We start from the raw sequence: 12,545 nt of genomic DNA, 5'->3' as shown, positions 1-12,545 counted from the left end.
AGGTTCAGATCAGGGGACGTCTATGACAAGAAAAGATTATTTTCATTATTTTGACTCTGGAGTATATATCAGTTAATATCGTACATGTTTTTAGATAGAGTGATGTAGTTCTTGATTGATTAACTGTGTCTAATTGTGTCGGATATATATATATATATATATATATATATATATATATATATATATATATATATATATATATATATATATACATAGTCCACTTTGTCTTCACCTCATCATTTGGAGTCAGTGTAGCTCGTTCATCATGATATCATTCTCTCAGTAAAGCTAAGATATTCAACTGTGGGGAGCATTTATTTACTAGTATGTATATATAATTATCTATTTATGGGCGAAATGCCCCAAAAGATTCCATATGTAGCCGCCGATGTTTACACAATCTGTGTCCAAAATGAAATTACTCGTTTGTACGCACCTCGTTTGCGAATACACTATTCCAAATAAAAAACAAATAATTATATTTTGAACCAATCAGAGAACGTAATAAATTTATTCAAAATGACCTTTCTGGGAGCCACTTTGATCCCTTAAGAAAACAGATTCTTTCTTTAATAAACAAGTTGAGCCAAAATTCACGGACTGTTGCTCACGGCGCCCCTCTGTTGGGCTTTGTGCTCACTGGTATGTCAACTCACACATATTCACATTCATAACGGGCGATGCACACACAAAAACTGCTTGAATCTCTTAATAACCAACTCATTCATTGAATTATTACAAACACTGAATTTTCTTTCTAATATGAAAACAATAAACATTGACTCTTATTAACAACTTTCAATGAAATATAATTGATCGGAGAAGCTTTGATCGCGCTGCTTTTGATCCCTGCAATGCACGGCTCTTAATTAATCGATTTGGACTTCTTCAATACCTCAACTAATGAATCCCCCTTGCTTTACAAAAACTCTAAAATATTCACGACCATTTAATTTTTTTCCTATTGTTGTTTGTCTCTCGTTTTCTCACATTTAATGATAAACCATAAAAAAATCTTTTCATATAAAATATTACCCCAAAATACTTCTCCAAAATCAAAACACCCCAAAACTCTCCAAAATCTTTCCTTCACTAAACATACGACGATCATACGTTTAATGTCTTTCTATCGCCGTAGAATTTAAATAATTGTTTTGTCTATAATGTAAACTGAATAAATATGCTTGTAATATTTTAAATCTAATTTTTTTTTTTTTTTTTTTTTGCAGGTAAGGAAAATCATTTTTGTTTTGTATACTTTAATCGGATTATATTTTTAAAAACAAAACAAATGGATCTTTTACACGACAAAGCCTTAAAAATTTTGGTAAGTATTTCTTCCTCTATTTTTTAATCAGCGATAACGAAGCAACTAGTTCTTAAACGTTTTCTATGGAATTGCCATACAAATTCCTTTGACAAATATGGCTGATAAATGAATTTGAAATAAAGATGTTGGAATTTTGCAGATCTTTAATCTTACATTAGACATACAAAGCTAACCGGAACTTTAAAACTTATTTGACAGTAACCAGACACGATAATAGGCTAGATTAAGCTTAGGATAGCACTGGTATAAGTGTTATGTATTAAGGTGACCTTAAATAGGAAGATATGCGGTATATTAATGATGATACACATTATGATTCTGCGGCCATAGCTGTCACGAATAACATTTAGATGTAATTATATTTATTGTATCTGTGTAAGTCTATTATTCCTGAAATGTATAAATGAGCTTACTCTCTGGAAAAAGATAAAGTGCTTATTCAGATTGGTGTTACATATAGGGGTTTCATTAAAAGAGAGTCTTAGTGATAAACAGATGTTGTTGTAAGAGACTTAGAGAGATTGTTCATGTTATGAGAGATTGTTCATGTTATTACGATTCTTATATATTAAATGTTCATTCCTTAGACGTGTAGAAGAAGAAAGCTCTTAGAATGATGAGATAGTGTTCACTGTTCAGACATTGTGTAGGCATGAGATGTAGATTCACATTGTGGATATGAGATGTCGAGACGTGTATGTAATGACATTTTATAACACAGATATATAGACATATAATACAATTCAATTTACCTTTTTGTAGAATCATAAGAAAAGACGACGTTTTATAAAACACATGATGGTTTATTTCGTCACGACCGGCCGTGGTTTTCGTCATCAAGAATTCAAAGCTTCACATTTTAGTTTCAAAGTGATCGTATCGCTTCCTAGACGTTCGAATTCCAAACTCCAGACTCTCTCTGAATTTCTCACTGACTGTCTCTCTAACTAACTAACGCTCACTTCCTATATTGAGAAATCCATCCATGTCCGGCCAACGTGACTAAAATTCACGTGCCATCAACATGCGTGTACTCGCACGTTTCCTGAACATTCTGATTTTTCAATAACCTATTTTTTCTTTATTTTCACAAAGGAATTCAACCTACATATCTAATTTATTTAACCCATATTTTATTATCCAGATTCTTTCTAACAATTAAATAGTTTATTTATTATTTATTTCATCCGAATTAACAATTTACTGGACATTCCATTTAAACCTTATGTTCTTTAAAACCTGTGTCCAGGGTTCGATTTCTGCTTTCTCTTATTTTCATTTTAACTAATCTCTCTATTTTCATACTTACATGAAAAGGGGACAGCCCTTGTCATGTAACATTGGAATTAATGGCGCCAATTAAAAATAAAGAAAATGCAGAAAAGTCTGTATGGTGTACGTACTCATTACAGAACAAAGATATATTCCAAAATCGTATTGTAAATCGATCAAGTAGTTTTATTTAAAACAAAATGTAAACGACGCGCCCAGCAGTTCCTTTTAGTTTCGAAAAGTATGGTCGTGCTGTATTTCAGGCAGGGCATGTCGATTGCAACGACCATGAAAATTGTCTAACGATTTTACTACTGTTGTACAAGGAGGAGGAAAACCATTTTTTTAAATCCTTTAATCGGATTATATTTTTAAAAGCAAAACAATGAAACGGATCTCTTACATGACAAAGCCTTACAAATTTTGGTAAGTATTTCTCTCTTTTTTATTGTTTTTTGTTTTTTTGTTTTTTTTGCAGCAATAAGTGAGATTCAATACATTAAAAATGGTTACAAATCTCTGATTACATGTCGCATGTAGTGTCCTGTAGCAGAAAAAAAAGAAGAATAAAGAAAAAATGGCTACTGTTTCTATTTATATGCTAGCGATCTCGTGAAATAACGAGATTTCTTGTTACCTCATATGCAAATAAGATGCTGCTAGTGTGAATAAAAAGCCGTTTTCTCAAGGACTGAGGAAATTTGGAGCAGTGAGCTTTGATACCAGTGTGTTGAATTTGAAGTAACGAGCTTTTAGAGCAGTGTCGAATTTGCAGTAGCGAGCTTTGAGAGCAGTGTTGAATTTGAAGTAGTGGGTTTTAGACCAGTGTGTTGAATTTGAAGTAGTGGGTTTTAGAGCAGTGTGTTGAATTTGAAGTAGTGGGTTTTAGAGCAGTGTGTTGAATTTGAAGTAGTGGGTTTTAGAGCAGTGTGTTGAATTTGAAGTAGTGGGTTTTAGAGCAGTGTGTTGAATTTGAAGTAGTGGGTTTTAGAGCAATGTGTTGAATTTGAAGTAGTGGGTTTTAGAGCAGTGTGTTGAATTTGAAGTAGTGGGTTTTAGAGCAGTGTGTTGAATTTGAAGTAGTGGGTTTTAGAGCAATGTGTTGAATTTGCAGTAGTGAGCTTTGAGAGCAGTGTGTTGAATTTGGAATCGGGAGTTTTTACATGAGTTTCTCGAATTTGACCCCAGAAATTGTTAGTTGAAAGTACAGTATAGTTAACAATCCATTTGGGAAAGTGAAGAATAGTTAACAGTTGATTATGTAACCTCGGTAAAGCGACAACTAGTTCTTTAATATTCTTTAGTATTACAATAAAAAAGATTTCACCTCTGACAAATATGGTTGATAAATTTAGAATAAAGATGACATTCAACATATTTCTGATCTTACATTAAACATACCATAGTAAAAAAATTCCATTTGACAGGAACCAGACATGATAACAGGCTGGATTAGGATTGCACTTGGTATAAGTGTTATGTCTTAAGGTGACCTTAAATAGAAATAAAGGGGGTGAAACGATAAAATTGTTGCGCTAAAAAAGACATGTCTCCTTTCCGTTTTTGATGAAATTAGGCAAAAGAAGAAGGTTGTGATGACTAAACCGTGAAGTGATCACCACGAACACTAAAAAGCAAATGCCTCTAATGGCATGCATTCTTTCTTTCTCCGCTTTCGTGGAATTCGCGTACGTCTCCACTTCCTAAAACAAGTAAGTTTTACAGGAAAGTGTAAACTCAAAAAATTTTTCAACCAATAAAAGTCGTCCCAAACCCCCAAAAAGGAATATGTATATGTGAAAATAGTAAGCCAACACAAAGTTAGAAACTCCGATAAAGCAAACAGCCAAAATCTAGAGATATGAAAACTTTACCAGCCGCTCGTTTAGGAGGACACCAGCACGTTCATATATACATATATATATATATATATATATATATATATATATATATATACACATATATATATGTATATATATATACATATATATGTATATATATATACATATATATGTATATATATGCGTATGTATATATATGTATATATATCTACATATATATGTATATATATATATACGTATGTATATATATGTATATATATATTTATGTGTATATATGTATATATATACATGTATATGTATATCTACATATATATGTATACATATATATGTATGTGTATATATGTATATGTATACATATATATGTATGTGTATATATGTATATATATACATGTATATGTATATCTACATATATATGTATACATATATATGTATGTGTATAGATGTATATATATATATATACACATATATATATGTATATCTACACATATATATATATATATATATATATATTATACTAGACTACTTGTGACCCGTTGGGTCAGTATGTTATATTAGCTATGGAATTCATGTATGAGCGTGACACTTGTGAGGTAAAGAAAATAGGGTTTTCTTTTGACATAACAGAAACATTTCTATGAAAGTATATTAAAATGAAAAATCACGGACGGATCACACAAACATAAAAAAAAAAATCCTTCCTATTCGTGTAAAGTTACCTATTTTTCCAAATAATCGCTCAAAAGTCGAAAATTAAACATGATTTTCCTACGAATCGAACGCAGGCGAAAGTCATTTAGCCGCAAAAACGCACATTGACCTACCGATGAGAAATATAAGAATGAAAAACCCATATTGGAATCCTTCATTTAACTTATAGAAATTTAAAATCTAAAAAAAAAAAATAATTAATAAAACCTGAAGCAAAAAAAATAAAACCTAAATAAATAAAATAAAATTAAACTAATATTGAAACAGATTAGTAAATGTGTCAACAAATTCACCGTTCTCACACAACTATTTTGTATCTAGAAATGTAAACAAAAACAAAAAGAAGGAAGGAAGGAAGGAAGGAAAAAGGAACAGATAGAGAGTAGTAGTAGTAGTAGTAGTAGTAGTAGTAGTAGTCTTGGCTTTACTACAATTGTTCTTATGGTTGTCAACGGGTTTATGAGTATATAGGTTTATATATATATTTATATATATATATATATATATATATATATATATATATATTTATGTAATATCTATTTATATATATTTATATATATATATATTTATATATAGCTATTTATATATATATATATATATATATATATATATATATATATATATATATATATATATATATTTACAGTGTGGAGCAATAAAATAGTCGCGCTAGAAAAGACAACATGATTCCATATCCTTTTGATGAAAACAGGTTTTCTTTTTTTGTTGCAGACCATCTACCAATTGTTTTTTACGTCACACTATTGAGCTCTTTACATAGTCACGACACATTACTGAGCTTTTAAATTTTCACGGCATGCTATCAAACTGTTTAAATGTCCTCTGGCATGCTAGCGAGCTCTTTAAATTTTTGTGACACACTATTGAGCTATTAAAATTTTCGTGGCACACTAGTGAGCTCTTTAAATTTTCGTGGCACACTAGTGAGCTCTTTAAATTCCTGTGGCAAAATATGAATATATATTTTATGCATGAAGCTTTTTTTGCAATAAAATAATACAAAATAAAGATCATATAAGGAATTTTTTTTTATTCCTATGAATAAGTTATATCAGGTATTCTGTATTTTTTCCATAATCCAATTTTTCCCCCTTAAATCTCAATATATAAATATTAGATAATAAATACATACAAAGAATCTTAATATTGTAAATGAGGTCGATGGCATAAAGCATCACAACTATAACATCGTCGTTTTCGATTCAAATGTAGATAAGCTCCTGTTGAGCCATCCTCATCAATAATAAAGCCCTACCCAAGTTCCACCATTACTGATCATGTTGTCTCACAATCTACCTTACAGTTATTAACCTTTACCATTTAACGATGCTGCTAAGAACTGACGAATCAAATTAATTCACGTTCTGCTACCAACCAATCAGAAACCAGAATTGCTTCATAAATATTAAACCTTTTCTGGAGCAATTTCACATGTTCTTTTCCCGGTTTCGACACAGTAAGAATATTTTGTTCTGTGGAACTGTCTACTACAAACAAGTCACCTCCCAGGACTTGTGTGTTACAGCGAACCATCTGAAACTGTTCTGAAACTCAAAATGGCTTACACTTCTAGAGAAAGCATACTTCATTTTTATTTTTGGTCCCCAACAAAAGGAGGGTGAACCTGTAAATTCACCCTCGTCCGTTCGTCCGTTTGTCTGTCCGCACTTTTCTCAGTAACTACGCCTTGGAACTTTTTGAAATTTTGTACAAACATTAAACATGATATGAGTAAAAAAAAAAGTAGCAGAACGGATGTTCCAGGAAAACACCGGTTGGCCCCCTAGGGGTGCCTTTCGGGTTAAAATGGCTAAAATTGACACTTGTTTGCTTATTAAAAAAATTGATGCCATGGATTTTTATAAAACTTTTCTGAAAAGTTGTAACTGATTTTTATATAACTTTGTTTGTCTATACTTCACGATAACTCTTGCGTGTGCCTCAGGGGTTCTTTTAGGGCTAATAAAAACACTCCACTTTTGGGACTATTTTACCATGTTTGTCCAAAATTTTCTGTGTATGTCTATTTAGCAGTTTTGCATGTTGCTGAACTCAAATTTAAATATGTTAAGACTTTGGGGACTTTTGGGGCTAAATGGGGGCAAATGATGAACTTGGGCATTTCTTTTTTTGCATGGTGCAGAACTCAAATTTACATATGTTAAGGCCTAAAGCTGCACCGTTTGTTCATTTTCAACAGGATTTGACGTCTCCTGGAGACTTTTGAGGACAAATGGGGGGGGGCTGAACTTAGTCATTTTGTTATGCCTCGCTCACTGTGCACTCATAGGGGGCCGTGCATGCTTCACTTGTTTTTCACTAATGACGGCAATCATCTTGCTTATGTAGGCTTTATGAACTAATAAAAACATACCCCAAAAAATGTTCATCTCTATTATTCCATACTCCAATTTTTTCCAGGTTGAAACCTTAAATCTCAAGTCTGTGGAACTCTGTTCCGCTGGTCTGCTTTCCAGCTGACTACAATATTGTTGTCTTCATGTATAACATAAACAAGTTCCTCCTCGTAAATAATCTGATTATACAACATTTCCACCACAAACGATTACAACACTACTGTTCCAATGACTACAATACATATATTAACGCCTATCCTCGAGAGGACCCCGGCCTTGATATACGATAACCTCTTTAAAAGAAAATATGAATATTATATAAGAAATACTTACAAATGACTTGTTAATATTGTAAACGTTATATATAGATGCTATAGAGCATCACAATACTTTATTTTACATAAGCATAACCACTTATCAAGGCCTAGAGACCACTCGAGGATAAGGGTTAGGCGTGTACAGTAGTCCATTGGGCAATATAGTAATCGTTAGTAATGGAAATTCGGTAAAATTGTTAACTTAAGTGGAACGGCTCATCGAGAATTTGTTTACGTTGGACTTGAAGACAACCATATTGTAGTCAGCTGGAAAGCAGGAAAACGGAAGATAATTCCACAGGCGTGCAGTTCTAAGAAAGTTTACAATATTTATAATCATTGGTAAGTTTGATGCATCTGAGAATTTTTATGAATGATTTGTTGTGCATTTGATTTCTTTTTATTTTATTTAAACACCAGTTATTATGTAATAATATATGTGTATTTATTCAAACAAACAACTCTTGTAGATATGAAAGCTGTTTTTAACTTATAACAACTTGTAACTTCCATCTATAACTTCGTCGGGGCACATCAGTAATCATTCCGCGGTATGGTGGTTGGAAACCACTGATATAAAAGATATTAATATCGAGTATTCGATTAACCTTTAAACTTTATTTTTTTTATTTATTTATTTTTTGTTTACATAATAAAATGCGTCTGTGCAATGAAAAGATTATTTACTACTAAATAAAAGGAACATTGTGTGTGTGTGTGTGTGTGTGTGTGTGTGTGCGTGTGTGTGTGTGTGTGTTCCCTACGTACTCGAAAACGGCTGGGTCGATTTTTATGAAATTTCACACGGAGGTACTTTATGTGCCTGGCAGTGTTCTTAGATAGGTTTTGTCGATATGAAAGCTGGTTTTAACCTGCAACAACTTCTAACTTCCATCTATAACTTGTTTGGGGCACATCAGTAATCATTCCACGGTAAGGTGGTTGGAAACCACTGATATAAAAGATATTAATATTGAGTGCTTCGATTAACCTTTAAACTTTATTTTTTTGTTAACATAATAAAATGCGTCTGCGCAATAAAAAGATTATTTACTACTAAATAAAAGGAACTGTGTGTGTGTGTGTGTGTGTGTGTGTTCCCTACGTACTCGAAAACGGCTGGGTCGATTTGTATGAAATTTCACACGGAGGTACTTTATGTGCGTGGCAGTTTTCTTAGATAGCATCGATAAGTATTGATAATCGATAATCGAAATAATCCAATGAAAGAAAGAACAGGCAATTTTGGCAAAAGTTAACACCTTACACAGTCTAACACCACAAGTGCATTTGAGAAGTTTTATTACCACACAGACCGAAAGATCAGACATATAAAATCAACAGTAGGTTCTTTGATATGACAGGGGAGCGTTCGAAATGAATTTTTCTGCTTAGAGCACAACTTAACTATGATACTTGACTTTTACATTTTAAAGTTTAATTTAAACCATTATGTATATAAAAAGATAATTTTATAAAAGTAAAAACAGTAGATTCTCTACAGTGCAATGTAAGTCTTACGAAAGGCATGTGAAGCTTTCTCTTGATGCATCGCAATGCATCCCCAACTAGAGCAATTAATTGATTTGATTGAGAAATTGTGGATTTCACAGATTTCGATGACAATAAAAATATAGAAATGCGAAACATTTGTTGATCATCATTCAATCCCAGGCAATATCGGGTCTCCCTGTGCTAGTTTTTCATTATATTCATTAATTCATTGGATCAATTAGATTTCAAGATCAACAAAATAAAAGAGACGAGTTCGGGTCTGCGTTGATTTCTTTTGGTTGATCTGACCACACTAATAAAGAAAATGGTAATAAGTCTCAATTGTTTTGTTTCTCGTCACAAAGTACTAAACTAATAAACCGATCATTATGAATTTTGGAAAACAGCTGTTAGGCTTAAATGGTAGTAATATGGGTTATATTTAGTTTTATGTTTTATGCCAAAAGGGAGTAAAGGAGGAGGAAGTGAAATTGTAACGTTGTCCGTGAAGTTTCAGTCACAAAGGAGATTAAGACAAAGTTTCAGTCACAAAGGAGATTAAGACAAAGTTTCAGTCACAAAGGAGATTAAGACAAAGAATAGGAAATAACTCCAACTCGCTTTTTTTCTTTGTAGCAACAATATTTATTTCCTCATTGATACAGCTGTGAAGTCACCCACATGATCTAGAACGTTCTCCATGACTCTCACAAAATCTCAAACGTTATCTTGTCTTTCTTGTGATCGTTCTGTTTATCTGTTTTGTGGTCCTTTTTCCTCCCCCACTGGTGACTTCACTTTGCATGCATTTACATCCACGCATCATGCGCGTTGTGTTGCAAAATCCTTTCGTAAAAATTCTAGATGCTTCTGATTTTTGTGAAATTTCAATGTATAAGTGACCAATTAATAAATGTTCCCCAAATTTCAGTTTCTTTGTGGGGGTTCTTTAAAAAGTTTCAAGGGGGGGTGGGGGTCATAATATGGCCACAACGTCTCACGTGAACATTCATATATTTCAGATTTACATAGTATTTTTTTATTGCTAATTTACTTGCCTCCTCACGAGGGCAGAATTAGACATGAGGTTGATTTTTAATGTGGGCGGAAACCAGCTCCTCAAAAAAGGGACACTCTGGTCAGTAACAAAAATAAAAAAAATGTATCGGTCATGAAGGATTTCTCCTCCATTAACCGAGACCAAAAAGTGTATTGCAGTATCTGAAGAACAGATACTACTCCTTGATCTTGGCCCAAAGGCCAAGAAAAAAAAGGAAACTTTTTTCTTTGATCCGTAGTCATTGGACATCAAATAATAAAAATTCTCTAAATTTCCAACTTTTTAATACGCTTCAAGCTTGGACATTTCCTAGAATCAAAATAATGCGATGGAATTTTTTTTTTGAATTGGAATAAGTATTCTAAACATGAGCTTTAATGTTATTATATTTCAAGTTTGATCTTCGTTGGAAAGCACAAACGTGGTATAAAGCTCTCCTCTTAAGTGAATTATTTTTTCTAGTCCAAAAAAAAAAGAAGTCAAATTAATATTTCCAAACCGTTTGTCAAGTGACAGCAACCAGATCTGACAATGGTTATAGTTCTGGGTGATAATAACGCTGTCACAAATAATGATTAGCTCAACCAAGGAAAAATATAACGAGTCAAGAGTTTAATAATTAATTTAGAAAGCAAGCAGACATTTCCCTTTTGTGAAACTAAAAGAGCTTAATTGTTAGTTTCAACATTCACATGAAATTACAAATGAGAATAGCACTCGGGAGAGTACATACATCCACCAAAACTCAGTAATAAAACAAAAATGACTAAATTAAGGAAAATACGTTGCATCCCTCTGCTTGTTCCACAAGTATTTTAATGGTGAATGCTCTGACGAACTGCAGACACTTGTGCCCCCACGACGTAGACACCCTCGACAAACCCGACAGGCAGCTAAATCCCACCACCACACAGTAGAGATCCCTAGATGTAAAAGATCTTTCTACTCCAGTAGTTTCTTCCCCAGAACCGCTAGATTCTGGAATTCCATTCCAGGTTCCTGCTTCCCTAACTGTACTGACATCTTGCTGCCCAAACCGTGAACCGACATCTTGCTGCCCAAATCCCTACATAGTGCCCCAGTAGTTGCTGCCCCTGATAGTAGCCCCCTACACCAAAGTGGCAATGTGCCTTGTTTGGGGTGAAAATGTAATAAAAAATAAAATAAAAATAAAAAAATACAAAATAATAGCAACTAATATAAACAGCAGTTAGTTTGTTTATTATACAGGGTGTCCCAAAAGAATCTTACAGGTTTTAAAATTAATTAACTTCCTCAATATTTAAGTTATACTTACCAATTTTCATATGTAGAAAGATGAGCCTCTCCGTGATTATTTGAGATACAGTAAGATATCATAGTCTACTTATTCTAATTTTATTTGCACAACTTAATCTAGGGTATGTTTTTCACAATGTCTAATTTTAGTTATGAAAAATTGATGTTACGCAAATGTTCATCAATTCCGATTATTTCATCCGCCGTTACTCCACACCATACTGTACCTTTTTCAGGGTGTAATTGCCGTTGAGCTGTTGCTGAGGATTTTCTGATCCCCAAATCCTGCAATTTTGCTTATTTATGAACCCATTCAGATGAAAATGGGCCTCATCGAACATAATGAGGTTTTTGAGAAATTTTGGATCCCCATTGGCCAAATCTTGGAATTGCATGGCATATTCCAGTCTTTTTTCTGGATCGTTTGGCTGAAGCTCTTGCACCAATTGAATTTTATATGGAAATTTGCCCTCTTCATGAAGCATTCTGTGAAGAGATGATCGAGAGACCCCTGTTTGACTTGATCTCCTTCTTACTGATCTGGATGAATACTCAGCCATACTCTCTGCTAATCTCTAACGATTCTCATCACTTCTTGCCGTACGGGGTCTACCAAATTTAGGGAGGTCTCATACAGACCCTGGCCCATGATAAATCGAGCAACCATAGCTTTTATTGCATTGGGAGTAGAAGAATTTCTTGTGTTGAAGTTTCGTCGAAATTCTCTTTGAGTTTCTGATATTGACTCATTTAACCGAAAATACGATTCTACGATAAATATCCGCTCCTCGGTAGTGTAACGACTAATGATGACATTGGAAGGGTTACTCTAGATGATCTGAAAAAAATAAAAGAAAAATATAAAAA

At 33.1% G+C, this 12,545-nt stretch overlaps 1 pseudogene; it reads right to left on the bottom strand.

The window, feature by feature from the left end:
- Positions 1–10,464: 10,464 nt before the first annotated feature.
- On the bottom strand, positions 10,465–10,612 carry LOC145255031 (U2 spliceosomal RNA; annotated as a pseudogene).
- Positions 10,613–12,545: the final 1,933 nt, after the last annotated feature.

Source organism: Euprymna scolopes, chromosome 30, assembly GCF_053919585.1.
Source record: "Euprymna scolopes isolate OS-2025 chromosome 30, ASM5391958v1, whole genome shotgun sequence".
NCBI lineage: Eukaryota > Metazoa > Mollusca > Cephalopoda > Sepiida > Sepiolidae > Euprymna > Euprymna scolopes.
The sequence above is the reverse complement of the archived record's forward strand: the minus strand, read 5'-3'. Positions and strand labels throughout refer to the sequence as shown.